We start from the raw sequence: 15,143 nt of genomic DNA on the forward strand, positions 1-15,143 counted from the left end.
AAAAAAAAAAAACAAAACAAAACAAAAAAAACAAAAAAAAAACCAAAAACAGAAATAGGACAATATCTATAGCATGCTATCATTTTAATAATGTTAACAAAAGCACACACATACACATATTGTATTTTTACATTTCCAGGCACAAATTTCTTGCTATTTTTTTGAGACAGAATCTGTCGCCCAGGCTGGAGTGCAGTGGCACGACCTCGATTCATTGCAACCTCCTCCCCACAGGTTCAAGCAATTCTCCTCCCTCAGCCTCCCAAGTACCTGGGACTACAGGCAAGTGCCACCATGCCCAGCTAATTTTGTATTTGTAAGTAGAGACGGGGTTTCACCATCTGGGCCAGGCTGGTCTTGAACTCCTCACCTCCTGATTCACCTGCCTCGGCCTCCCAAAGTGCTGGGATTACAGAGCCACCGTGCCTGTCCTCTAGTCACAAATTTCTAATACACGACCTAAGTGTCCATTGGTGGGCGGAGAGGAAGGAGACGTGTCATGGGGATCAAGGTTAGACAGCAAAAATTCAAATAGAATTGAAGAATAGAGGGGATTTAAACTGCCCAACTATGATAATCAGCATGCCATGAACGGAAGAAACACCTCAGTTTTGCACTGGAATTCCTATGTATGGAAATGGGAATTCTCATTGTCTCTGTCTTTTTCATCTATCCACATACCTATAACATACCTTAGCGTCTGTCATAAAACTATCACAGAAATGCATAAATGCATACAAAATCTCACTGCCAATAATCAATGATCAAATACTCTGAACCTATACTGTGAATGTAGTCCTGTGCTGGGTCTGATGCAAGAGTGTAGGGTATTGTCCTTGTTGTTACCGTGCAGAGTAGAACGTACATATGAAACAAGAGCACGCAATTGAAAATAGCGTATAATGAATGCCCAAACTGTGTAAGACATACATAATGAGGTTCATGAGATTTTAAAACAAAGATGGTTGCTGAGGACAGGAGTGGTCGGAGAAAACTCACTGGAGAAAGAGCTCTGCCCTGGGTGATGAAGGATGGTGGGATTGGCTTGGCAGAGGGAAGGGGAAACGGAAGCTGCATAGAGATAGAAATCATGGGGCTACGTGAGTGCAGCAGTCAGACCCCAGCAGAAGGGACTGGCTTGAGGTGGGTGAAGCAGGGTGCAGCGTACACTTATCCTGTTGCCTGCGCCACATTCAGCTTCTGGGAACGGTGTGTTGCCTCCTCTAGCTCCTTTATCCCCAGGGCTTCTCAGAAGCCATTTGTACGAACGCTTTCAGACCTCTCCAGCCCACTGCTCAGTGTGCAGGTGCTAAAGGTGGGATTTGGGATTTGGCCAGGAGGAAACATCTGCCACCACCAGCATTCCTTTTGCTTCCGAGTCCCTCTTTGCCTCATTGCTCTGTCCATGGACCAATGAGAAGGGGTCACATTTTAAAGCGACAATCCTACGTTGGTAATATTTTCTAGAAAATTCCCCACACACCAGTGAACTAATCTTCCAGAGATCGTTTAATTTAACTTTATTTATTTATTTAGAGACGGGGTCTTGTTCTGTCACGCAGGCTGGAGTGCAGTGGCGTGATCTCTGCTTACTGCAGTCTCAAAGTCTTGGGCCCAAGCGATTCTGCCACCTCAGTGCCCCAAGTTGCTTGGATCACAGGCTCCTGGTGAATTTTTATATATTTCTTTGTGGGATGGTGTTTCACTATGTTGCTCAGGCTGGTCTCAAACTCCTTGGCTCAAGTGACCTACCACTTGGCCTCCTAAATTGCTGGGCTTATAGGTGTGACCCACCATTCAGAGCTTAGAGATTAAAAAATCAGAATCATAACATGTATGAGTTTAATCAGTATTATTAACAATAACCAGTATTGTTGAGTTTGTTAAGAAAACTAGGGCTGGCATAGTGGTGTATACCTGTAATCCCAGCACTTTGGGAGGCTGAGGTGGGCAAATCACTTGAGGCCAGGGGTTCGAGACCAGCCTGGGCAACATAGTGAAACCCCATTTCTACAAAAAATACAAAAATTAGCTGGATGTGGTGGCATGTGCCTGTTGTCACAGCTACTTGGGTAGGAGAATCACTTGAACCTGGCAGGTCAAGGCTGCAGTGAGCTGCAATCATGCCACTGCACTCCAGCCTGGGTGACAGAAAAAGACCCTGTTTCACAAAAATGAGTAAATAAGTAAATAAAATCAGGAGGCCAGGCATGGTGCTATGGATGTTCACAGAGGGGCTCCTAATGCATGTGTACTGAACAAACATGTATGTTACACACAAACCATTTTCACTTTGTGCTGTAGACAATGTTGACGTGTTTTACCATCAGGCTCTATACATCAAAAGGGGAAGCAGGAACACCAAGGCATTCAGTGTGCACCCTCTGTAAACCAGCCAGAACCAGCCCATGGTCAGCGGTCTCTTATCAGGAGAAAGTTACTGAAATAAACCTCCTGTCTAATCAAAGCTGTAGTTATGGCTGTGGAACAGTACATGGGAGTTAGTTAGGCGGTGTCTGGTGACGAGTGAGCTGCTGTTGTTTCAGTATTGCTTATCTCAGGACCACTGCTTGGCTGCTAGACAAAGAGCAAAACCCTATAAGCCCTTAGGACATAGTATATTCTTGGGGTGTAGGGAGCATGACTTAACCCTTGTGTAGCATGGCCTTAGATTCTGTTTAGAATTCGATATCTTATTGCCACAGAACCTGTTCTGTCAGTGTCTTATGTTCTCTGTTTTAACATTAATGCTGGTCAGTGGTTGCGTCTAAACTGTAAAAGAAAGGGATAGGACATGTTTGATGTCCTATCCCGTAATGGCCAGAAACTCAGTTTTTTTTTTTTTTTTTTTTTGAGACAGAGTTTCATTCCTGTTGCCCAGGCTGGAGTACATTGGCGCTATCTCAGCTCACCGCAACCTCCGCCTCCTGGGTTCAAGCGATTCTCCTGCCTCAGGCTCCCAAGTAGCTGGGACTACAGGCATGGGCTACCATGCCCGGCTTATTTTTTGTATTCTAATAGAGATGGAGTTTCATCATGTTGGCCAGGATGATATTGATCTCCTGACCTTGTGATCTACCTGCCTCAGCCTCCCAAAGTGCTGAGATTATAGGCATGAGCCACTGTGCCCAGCAGGAATTCAGTTTGTAAGGTTTCTCTGGGGTCCCCTTGGTCACTTCAGTCAGTTGACGTGGGTGGGGGCTGTTAGGATTTTATTTTTAGTTCTTGTTGATTTTATGTTGACATAATATTTTGAATATACTGGGTTAAATATAACACACAGTTACCCTCCCTATCCGTGGATTCAGCATCCATGAATTTAACCAACCTAGGACCAAAAATATTAGGGGAAAAAGTAAAAAATAAAACAAATAAAAAAGCAATACAGTATAACAACTATTTATAAAGCCTTTACATTGCATTAGCTGTTGTAAGTAATCTAGAGATTATTTAAAATATACAACAGGATGTGCATAGGTTCTATGCAATTATTACAAAATTTTATATAAGGGGCTTGAGCATTCATGGATATTGGTATTTGAGGGCGTCCTGGAACAAATCTCCCCCCTGATATACCAAAAAGCAACTGTATTATTAACATGATTTTGAGCTCTTTTAAAATGTATAATTACTGAACATTTAAAAGTAAACACAGAGCTCACATTCTGGTTCTGCTGGGTCGGGCTGCTCTGGATTAGAGTGGTTCTTGGTTTATTCATTTGGTTTTTCATGCACGTATCAACTCTGATTTTATGCCTGTGATCTGGATCTCCTCTTGAGATGTGGACTGACATCCGCCATTCTGTCTCCTCACATTCTGAGGGGTCTGCCCTTGGGCCCTGTGTGGAGCTCTCCTTGGGACTGGCCGCTGTCATCTGAGACGCCTCTTCATGAATGTCTTGGGAATTCCTTTTATTGTTGTATGGTGTTGAAGTCTGTTTCCTGGGTCTCATTTCTTCCTCTTTGGTTAATTCCTTTGTTTTATGGAACATACACTCCAGTTTTCTAAGAAAAGTATGTGGGAGGTTAGTTTTTTGCAACCTTCTATGTCTGAAAATCACATGCCCTTGATGCATAGTTTGTCTAAGTAGATGAGTCCAGGATGGAAATAATTTCTCTGAATTTGGAAGCCATTGCACCCTTGTCTTCTAGCTCCTTATATTGCTATTGAGAAGTTTTAAGTCATTTGATTTCTTAAGCTCTGTACATAACCTTTCTTTTGAAATCTCCACTCCCACTTGCAGAATCATCTTTTTTTCTCACCAATGCTGTGAACTTTCATAATGATGTGACTTGGTGTAGGTCATGACATTCAATTCTGGGAATTTCCTTAAATTATTTTATTGGTGATTTCATCCCCTCTATTTCTTTAGTTTTCTCTCTTTGGAACTCTATTATTTAGATGAAGCAGATAATTTTTAGTTAGTGCTGATCTTCTGATTTTCTTATCTTTTTTATTTTCCATCTCAGTGCTTTGCTCTCCTTTCTTTTTTCTTTTTCTTTTTATTGTTTTTTTCTTTTTAAATTCACTTGTCAGCAGGAATTTCCTTTCTAAAAGGTTTCCTCAACTTATCTTCCAACTCTTCTGCTGAGTTATTTATGTTTACTATTATATTTTAAATTTCTAACAACTTTTTTTTTGTTCTTTGGTGACTTTTTCTTTTTCTTTTTTTTTTTTGAGACAGCACTCACCCAGGCTGGAGTGCACAATCACAGCTTACTGCAGCTTCGACCTCCGTAGCTCAGGGGATCCCCCCACCTCAGCCTTGCAAGTAGCTGGGATGGCATGTGCCCACCACCACACCCAGCACATTTTTCTGTATACTTTGATGGGGTTTTGTCATGTTGCCCAGGCTGGGCTTGAACTCCTGGGCTCAAGCCATTTGCCCGCCTCAGCCTTCTGAACTGCTGGGATTACAGGTGTGAGCCACTGCGCTGGCCTACTTTTCCTTTTTAATAGCTTCTTGCTCTTGTTTTGTGGATGTAGTATTTTCTACATCTTTGTCCCCAAGGACAGTAATGATCACTTTGGGTTTAACTTTTCTTTTGCCTGCATAGTGTCTGTTTCTTCCAAATCCCCTCTTTTTTCTATGTATTTGGTCTCTCTCTTTCATGATAAAGGCTTCCTCTGGTGCAGAGTAAATCTGGGTTGTTCACACATGTTTATTGGCATGGGGGCTGCCTGCCTATAGCTGGGGTCCTGTGAAAATGAGCTTCTCAGCAGGGTGACTGAGAGGAATCCCTGAGTGAGTTGCTTTAAGTCTTCTAGAGCTGGTCATATTTCCCAGAGGAGAATTTGCCAGTCTCCTGCCCAGGGGGTAATATTTTGGCTTACAGCATTCTGAGAGTTGAATTTAGAAGACAGTTGGGGATTTTAACTATCAGGAAGTATACATCACCCCTGGACCCCACTTTCCCTGTTCCTCTTTAAGATACCCCAGTCTGCTATTGGCTGCCTCTGTCAGTTTTTTATTTTTGTATAACAAACTACCCCAAAACATTATGGCTTGGAAGCAGTTGTATATGCTGATGATTCTTAGGGTCAGGAATTTGGTAAGCTTGGCTGGGTGGTGGGTCTGATCACATGGCCTGAGCTGGTGCAGCTGGGGTGGAGAGTTCACTTCTATGCTGGCTTTGTCATTCTCATGGCCGGTGTGCCTCAGCCTCTCTGTCTCTGTCTTTGTATCTGTTTTTGTTTCTCTCTCTATGCTGTCTCACCCATTAGGGCCTCTTTGTGTGGCTTGGGCTTCTCACAGCATGGTAGTCTTAATGTGGTTATAAAAGTGCCTTTGCAAAAATTATAACAGTGAAAAAATTATGACAGTGAAAGAGATCTGACCTAACCAATTCCATCTTGCCTTTGACCTCCAAAGTATCCATGGTCACTCCTGGGTATGGGCCAAACTAACTCTGGGAAGAATTTAGTGTATAGTTTAAATAATTATAGCCCTTCCCAAAACTAAACTTAAAAACTTAAAATTAATAAGTTTATCAATTTTCAAGCAAATGAAAAGACACCAGGTTAGGAAGATGAGAGGGGCTTGAATTCCCTTAAGATGTAGGTGTGGTTAAGTGATTACCAGCCATTATTCTGGAGGTCATGAGATTAACAGCTTCCCCAATTATTTCTGTAAATAACATTGTTATTGTAGAACCTAAGGTTGGCCTTTTGAGATGTCTTCTCAGGCTTTTGCATTTCTGATGACCAGATGGCTCTACCTGGACCAGCAATTCCTCTGTGGCCCCACCCAGAAGTGGACTCAGTGCAGGAGGACTGTTTTCCACACCACTGTGATTGCATCCCCAACCAATCAGCATTTCCCCTTCCCTAGCCCCCTGCCCATCAAGCTATCCTTGAAACACCCCAGCCTCTAAAAATTCAGCAAGGTTGATTTGATTAATAATAAAACTCTGGTTTCTCGTTTAGCTGGTGTTATGTGTATTAAACTCTCTCTATTGGATTTCCCATCTTGATAAATTAGGTGTGTTCAGGCAGCAGGCAAGATGAACCCATTGGGTTCTGACTTCCAGGGGCAGGAGGCAAATGCTGCCAGTGCCAGGGTGATTGAGGGCTGTGCCTAGAGCTGGCACAGTGTTGCTTCTATGGTTTAGAAAAGTCATGGGGGCCTATCCAGATTCAAGGATATGAAGAAAGAGACTCCTCCTTGGGTTGGAAGAGAAAGGACACATTGCAAATGAGCATGTGGGTTGAAAGATTGGCCATCTTTAGAAAATTTAATCTGCCACACTTCCCTGTATAAAGTTGATTTAAAAAAATGTTTAGTGAGCATGATTTTCATTGGGTACAAATATTTATCAATTGTTTTTCTCCTTATACCAAATTGAAGATTGTGTTAAACTTATCTTCTGCTTTTGGAAATAAGTGTATTTCAGAGATAAATGTTTGCTTTGAGTTTTCAATTTTTTTTTGTACTGAATCTTTCCATATTGTATGTGATGACAGGTATCCAAGTTGCCGGTGCAGAATCTGTATGGGTCTGCAGCAACCTCAATTCATGCCTCCTCAGAAGACATAATTCAACTGAGGGTTACAAGGCAGAAGAAGAGACTGAAGCAGGTTTTAAAGCAGGAGTAACATTTATTAAAAAGCTTTAGAGCGGGAATGAAAAGAAAGTAAAGTACACTTGGAAGAGGGCCAAGGTGGCATCTTGGAGGTCAAGTGTGGGGTTTGCCTTTTGACTTGGGGTTTTATATGTTGGCATATTTCTGGTGTCTTGCACCCCTTTTCCTGTGGAATGCCCCTGGAAGGTCATGTATGAGTTAAATTCTTTTGCATCATAATGCTCATGCTCGAGTTCACTTGCCAGCTCCTGAGATCTTACCTGGATGCTGCTGATGGTCAGTTTCAGGTGTTTCCTATCCCCTGATGGTCCCCTGACTCTCCTGGCGGGGGCGGTGTGGAGGCCCTCTCCTGCCCTGTTCATGTCTGACTAGCTGCCCACCGTAGCAAGACATTCTGTGGTTTCATTTTTATTCTTTTGACTTGCTTTTTCCTTTGGAAAAGATCTATATTTATTCACTTTGGAAACTTGAGGTGGTTTTGTCACTGATTGTATTGGTTCCTGTTCTCTTACTCCCAAAGGGGAAATTGTATGTTTTTATTTATTTGGCAGTTTTATTTTCCTTGTGTAGGGATCTATTTAGCTGGGAGAAGTTTTTGGAAGGCAGTTTTCCCTGAGGAGTTCACTGCTTTTTCAAATAGTTTTTTTTTAAGCCTCTGTGGGGACGCGAGATGGGGGCACTCCCACAGGTACCCCGCCTCCACCAGTCCCTCCTGGAGGCCAGCAGCTCTGTTTGTGAAGCCCTGGTGAAGCTGCCAAATTGCTCTCATTTGCCACCCTCCACAGTCCCATCCTTTTCCAGTTCAAGTTTGAGAACTTCCCAGATCTTGGGGGAATCACCTATTTGATTCCCACAGGGTCTTTCTTTGTGAGTATTGAACGGGGTTGCCAATACTTTGCTTCATCCCTTCACAGGCACCAAATGACACAAATATTGACTTCCTCAAAGTTTCTAGCCCATTGATACCATACTTACTTTACCTAGATGTGTTAGAGTTTTCTCCTCACTTAGTATGACTCTCTGATCCTTTCAGTGGAGTTTGGGAAGGGAGGAACACTAAACATGTCAGCTTAAGTCTCATTGGCCACTTTGTTTTTGGTTTTTAGTCAACCTGTTTATTAAGAATTGCTCCAAAGATTTGATGATGTTTGAAAGAGTGAATACTTTATTTTTTATGGCTTAGAAGAGAGACAAACTGTTTATTAAGAATTGCTCCAAAGATTTGATGATGTTTGAAAGAGTGAATACTTTACTTTTTATGGCTTAGAAGAGAGACAAACAGCTACAGCAGTAGCTCTCAATCCTGGCTGCACATGAGGATCAGCTGGAGGAACTTTGATGAAGTGCTGATGTCCAGGGCGCACCCTCAGAGGTTACGATTTGGTTGGCCTGGCCTGGAACCCAGTCATCAGCTTTGAGAAAAGCTCCCTGGATCGTTCTGGTACTGCTGAGAACCATGGATCATAGGATAATGGGTGCCTATCCCAATCCTGTGAGTGCCCTTGGAAGGGCATGGAGGAAAAGGAAACAGGAGTAAAAAGGAAGACATCATAGACGAGACAAAAAAAAAAAAAAAAAAAAAAAAAAAAAAAAAAAAACCACAGGGTTTAGAACCCGTATCTGATTCCCAACTCCACAACTGAATGCCTGCATAACCCTGTATTACTTTTTTGAGCCCCATTTCACTCTTTGTAAAATAGCAATAATGTTGCCTACTTGATGGCACAGATACAAGATGAAATTGCATGTCACGTCTGAGAAAGCAAATGTTTATTATTTTTAAAAACTGGGGTTTTGTAGTTGCACCTAAGTATAGGTCTTGAGATGAGATTATCCTCATTTTAGGGTTGGTCTAAATCCACTGACTGGTATTCCTATCAATCAGAGACAGGAACTGGCAAACAGACACACAGACACACAGAGGAGCACGTCACGTGAAGACGGAGACAGGGGTTGGAGTTATGCTGCCATAAGACAAAAAGTGCCTGGAGCCCCCAGAGGTGAGGAAGTATCTGGAGACTTCAGAGGGATCGTGGCCCTGCTGACACCTTAATTTTGGACTTCTGGTTTCCAAGACTGTGAGAAAATAATTTCTTGTTTTTAGCTGCCAAGTTTGTGTTAATTTGTTATGACAGCTCTAGAAAACTAAGGCATCCTTCCCCATCCCCTTTTCCTCCATCGCCTTTCTCCTCTTTCACGTTCATTATAATATTTAAGAAATTATTCTTGTTCTTAAGAGGGAGTTAGTTGTGCTGGAGTAAAGAACCCATGTCCCAGCAGAACTTAAATGATATGCAGATTAAATAGCCAAAGGTGGACCGCAAGATGGAGATGCTGCAAGCCACCGGTAGCCAAGTGCTAAGTGAAGCGTTTATACAGTAAGTACAGGGAGACCGTGGCTTCTCTTGACCAAACTTTCCTTAATTTTGAAAACTAGTTTTTTGATTCCCTAGAAGATGTACCTCACTAAGTGACATCACTTTGTTCTCTCAGTTCTGACCTTCTAGCTTTAAATTTTTTCCAAGTCAAGTCATCAGCTACTTTTCCTGCCTATTCTAAAGGGATCTTTCAGAATATCTGACTTAAAGATGGCAGACAAAAGTCACTGGGTGGTTTAATCCCTGATGAGAGGCTATGAGAAAGTGAACAATTTTTCCAAGTCAAGTTACCAGCATGTTTTATACTTTTCCTGCCTATTCTAAAGGGATTTTTTAGAATATCTGTGACTTAAAGATGGCAGACAAAAGTCACTGAGTTGTTTAATCCCTGGTGAGAGACTATGAGAAAGTCAAGACACACATTGAAGAAATGCTTTTACATGTTTGGGAAAAACATGTACTTTGAACTTCGAGTTAATAATTACTTTCTCTATCTTGTTTCTTTTCTTTCTTTCCTTTTTCTTTTTGGAGACAAGGCCTCACTCTGTTGCCCAGGCTGGAGTGCAGTAGCATAATCATGGTTCACTACAGCCTCCACCTCTTGGGCTCAAGCGATTTTCCTGCCTCAGTCTCCCAAGTAGCTGAGACTACGGTGTTTACCACCAGCCCTGTTGTTTATCTTGTTTCTAAATCAAAATTAAGCACTACTGGGTAATGTCATGGGAAGATGGTGGAGTAGGAAGCTCTAGGAATTTGGAACTTAGGCGTCAGCTAGGAACTGTCTGAAGCAACTATTTTGGAACTCTGAAGTCTAGAACAGTTGAACATTCAGGTGAGAGCTTGATAAAGAGGCTAGCAGTTTTCAGTGAATTTCAGCTTTTTACCTAGCCATGGCTACCACTCTCATCTCCTGGTCCTGTGTCTGCTTGCCATGGGGGCAGTGGATGTGTTCCTGATGTGGCTTTCTGCAGCCCAAGGGGTCAACAGAAATTTTATCCTCCAAAAACTGGAGTTGTGTGTTTTGATTGCTGCTTACTGCTGTTGATTGTGTAGGGGCTGGCACAGAGGTTGGCCATTGTTTCAAACCCCATAGGCTAAAGCAGCTCCTGAGGGGATTTAAAGAGATAGGCTCTATTCCCTACCTGCTAGTATCATCCCTTCATCCCCTCAGAAACTGTTGGGAGATAGACAGTCTGGAAATATCTGTCAGTCATTGCGTGACTGCAGAGACAATGGAGCAAAAACTTCACTGACCACAAAAAATGAGTAATATACAGGTGCAAAATTAGTTTAGAAAGGTTTTAAATGGTTGGCGCTAGTCCTCAGAAATCAAGATTTGGCAATTCCTGAGGTGTGGGAGAATTAAATCTCTGGAGTTACCATAACATGTCACTCAACATATCCAGTTGTTAGAAAAAAAAAAAAAATACATATATATATATAAAATACACAAAGAAATAGGAAAATATGGGACATTCACAGGAAAAAATAATTTGATGGAAATCATCCCTGAGGAATCTGAGACACAGAAATGATTAGTCAAAGACAGTAAATGGACAGTCTTAAATATATGAAATGAATTAAAGTCATGCCAAAGGAACTAAAGGAAATCAGAAAAATAATGTATGAACAAAATGAGAATATCAACAAAGAGACAAAAATCATTAAAAAAATAAAACTAACCAAAGTGCAGCAAATGAAATGAAAAACTCACGAGAGGTGCTCAGTGGCAGATCTGAACAGGCAAAATGAACCTGAGACAATTGAAACTGTCCAGTCTAAGGAGCAAAAAGAAAAAAGGATGAAGCAAAATGGACCAAGTATGACTGACGTGTTGGATATCATTAAACACACCAACATACAAATTTACGATTTCCAGATGGAGAAGAGAGAAAAGAGAAGAAAGAAATATTTAAATAAATGATGGCTGGAAAACTTTCCGAATCTGAGGAAATTCATGAATGCAAACATCTAACAAGTTCAATGAGCTCCAAGAGGCATAAACTCAAAGAAATCTACACAGAGACGCTTTGTAGTAAAATTGTTGAAACCCAAAGACAAAGAGAGAAATTTGAAAGCAACAAGAAAGAAGCAACTCATTCTGTACAAGGAATTCTCAGTAAGATTTATAGCCAGTTGCTCCTCAGGAATCATGGAGACCACAACTCCTTATGTAAAGTCCTGGAAGAAAAAATTGGAAACCAGGAATTGTATATCTAGCAAAACTATCTTTCAAGAATAAAGGAAAAACTAAATATTTCCAGATAAAACAAAAGCTGAGGGAACTCATTACCAGTAGACCTGGTACAAAAATGTTAAAGGGAATCCTTCAGGCTGAAAAGAAAGGTCAGTAGATATTAATAGTAAATTGAAGCCATAAGGAAAAAAAGGAAAGAGTACCAGTTAAGGTAACTAACTACATATGTAAATATAAAATCCAGCATCATGCTTTTTATTTGGTATCTTCTTTCCTTTTCCTGGGTAATTGAGTAGGCAAATGCATAAAACAATGATTTTAAGTGTATGTTAACGGACATGCAATATATAAAGATGTACTCTGTGAGAACAACAATGTAAACAAGGAAGAATGTAATCATACATGAGCAGAGTATTTGTATATTATTGAAATTAAGTTGGTTTGTTGAAACTAGGCTGTAATACATTGAAGATGTTAATTGTAACACCCAGGGCAACCACTAAGAAATAACTTTAAAAATACAGGGAAGGAAAGAAGGGAATAGAAATGGTATACTACAGCACTGTGAAATCAAGCAAACTAAAACCATTCCACACTGTTTCAGCGTACCTTCTAATGGTTTTATTAGTAGATTCTTACAATCTGGCCTGTGTGAGAGGAGTCACCTGCATAGTCTAGATTTAGACAACTTGGAAAACTTAGCTGTGAGGTAGCAAACACATTGAGCTAGTTTTACAAAGCCAAGTGTAGATCTTGTGTTAAAGAAAGAGCATAATAGAATGGAGAGAGCATTGGATTAGCATCCAGTAGGACTGGGTTCTAGTTGCCTGAATTATTTGTGCTAGCAAGCCAGGTGACATTGAACAACTCTGTTTTCTTTTCCATAAAGGGAGGTTGTTGAACTAGGCAGTCTCAAAGGTTCCTTCCAGCTTGAAGATGAGCACCAAGTTTGGCACATAGCTCCCCTCGCTGGGGCCTGCCCTCTGAATTGAAAAGCATGTGTAACCAAGACCTCTTTTTACTCATTTCCAACACAGATGTGCAGTCTCTGAGGCTAATTTTAACAGAGACAAAAATATCATATGTCTGGAAGGGACCTTGAGAAATGACTTAGCACAAGAGCAACAATATCTGTAGTAATACTGATACCTTCTGTCTTATTGAGCATTTTAGAATTATCTCTTGAGGCATCCCTCCCAGTACCTGCTTTGAGTCTTGAGTCAGGTAAGGCAGACATTCAACTCAAGTAAACAACTATGTATTAAGGATTTTTGTGTGTGTGTGCCAGGCAATGTGCTCAAATCTGCACACAGAAAAGAGCAAGTCCTGCGTTTAAGGAGCCCACATGGTCCGTCAGCACCAGGTGAAGACATGGTGCTTAGAAAAATGCAGTTTTTGTGAATGAAATCACACAAGAAGAGTTGTAGCTGGGGTAGGAAGGCAGGTCTGATTTCTAGGGAGAGCTTGTCACACTGTCAGCCTGCCTGGATTCAACCCATACACCCTTTTCACGAGGTCCAGAAGAGGTGATCGTAGAGCTCTTTTGGAAAATAAACTCTGATCCAATGCACGTTACTGTAGGGATTTTGTCCTAATCAGTAGCCTGAGTGTATCAGGTCGAAGTGAACACTCACTTCCTCTTGTTCTATTTAATTGAAAAAGACATGGTCTCTGCCCTTTTTCACTTCTGGTCAGTGGCATAAGTTCCTCATTCAACACTTTGTAGAAGACATAAATACAACACCCTTGGGGCAGGATGAGAGGCTGAGGAGGAAGAAGTAGAACTGCTGACCCAAGCCCTGCGAGATCTTCCTGGCTCAAGAGCTGCACAAGTTCCAATGGCCAGGTTTGCAAAGCATGTATTTTATTCATCTAGAGGCGAACAAACAGGCCTGCATCCTCTTCTAGGTCTTGGTGAAAACTTACAAGGCTTTGCCTTTTTTTTTAAACCATTACCTTGATCCTTAACTAATTATTTTAATAAGCTTTGGCCAAAGCTCATTAAAATAATTTCGAGACCAGTCTGGCCAACTGGCGAAACCCTGTCTCCACCTAAAATACAAAAATTTGCTGATATGGTGGCGCATGCCTGTAATCCCCACTACTGGGGAGGCTGAGGCAGGAGAAATCACTTGAACTTTGGAGGCAGAGGTTGCAGTGAGCCGAGATTGTGCCACTGCACTCCAGCCTGGGTAATAGAGCAAGACTCCATCTAAAAAAAAAAAAAAGAAAAGAGAAAAAGGGTCTTTGTAGATGTGATTAAGTTAAGAACCTTGAGATGAGAGCTTCCTTTTGATGGCCCTAAATGCCATCGAAAGCATTCTCATAGGAGAGAGGGAGAGGACACACAGAACAGGAGGTAGCCATGTGGGCCCAGAGGTAGAGTCTGGAATGACATGGCCACAGGGGAGGGATGTGGAAATACCAGCAGCTGGAAGAGGCTGGGGATGGCTTCTCGAGAGCCTCTGAATGGAGGAGGCCCTTGATTTCACCCCAGTGATACTGATGTTGAATTTAAGAGAATATATTTCTGTTGTTCGAAGCCACCAAGGTTGGAGCGATATGTTGCAGGAACCACAGGAAATTAACACAGGGACAAAAAGCTTAGATCTCTACTATGAGAGCCGTCTGGCAAAGCCTATGGATTCCTTCTCAGAACAATGGTTTTAAATCACACAATAAAATACATAGGAGTATGCCACAAGCCAAATATATTGAAATACAGACGCTAGAACATAAGAAAATAAATTTTTGCAGCTTTGAGCACATGAATCAAGACGAAGCATTTCACATATAGGCAAGTTAAAGATGATTTTATTTGTGAAAGACATCAGCATGTTTCAAAACAGGCTGCTGCTCAGCTTGACTCAGCACACTGAACTGTGTGGAGTGGCCTGCAGGAAGAAATGTGGGGATCACGTGTCATCTACGGAGGGGACTCATACTGGCTGTTACTTTGCAGGCGTGATGATAGTAGACAGTGTTCCAGGATAGTTACAGTAACTGCAAGGTCACTGTGCAAATATCTGGTATTCTCTGGTGTCTAAGAGCTGGGGACTGCTGATGCTCTGTGGTTTGTTCTATATTCATAATTGGAGGAGATGCTGAATTTCAATTCATGAACCTCGAGTGGAAGAAAGTACAGAGGAGCAGCAGCTTGAGTGGCCAGGGGGAATATGGGGTCAGGTCTGCAGGGAGGCTGCGGATGGCCAGGCTTGGTGTTCATGAGGATGGAGTCCTGTGCAGGAGCGGGACCCCTCATGTGGGCACCCTGTGAAGCGGGAGGTGCAGCGAATTAGACGGGGTGTCAGGCTGACTGTGAAATATGACAGATTAACAGCCCAGGCTGGTGGTGTGACTTGCTTTCAGACACTTCATTTAGAAGTTATCATTTTGCTGGATGCTTCCTATAATTTGTGATGATGCTGATTGTGATAAATCATGAGTTTCTGGCAAACTCCGCCAGCCTGCTCCAATGGCTGAAC

Source organism: Saimiri boliviensis, chromosome 15 (assembly GCF_048565385.1).
Source record: "Saimiri boliviensis isolate mSaiBol1 chromosome 15, mSaiBol1.pri, whole genome shotgun sequence".
Taxonomy (NCBI): domain Eukaryota; kingdom Metazoa; phylum Chordata; class Mammalia; order Primates; family Cebidae; genus Saimiri; species Saimiri boliviensis.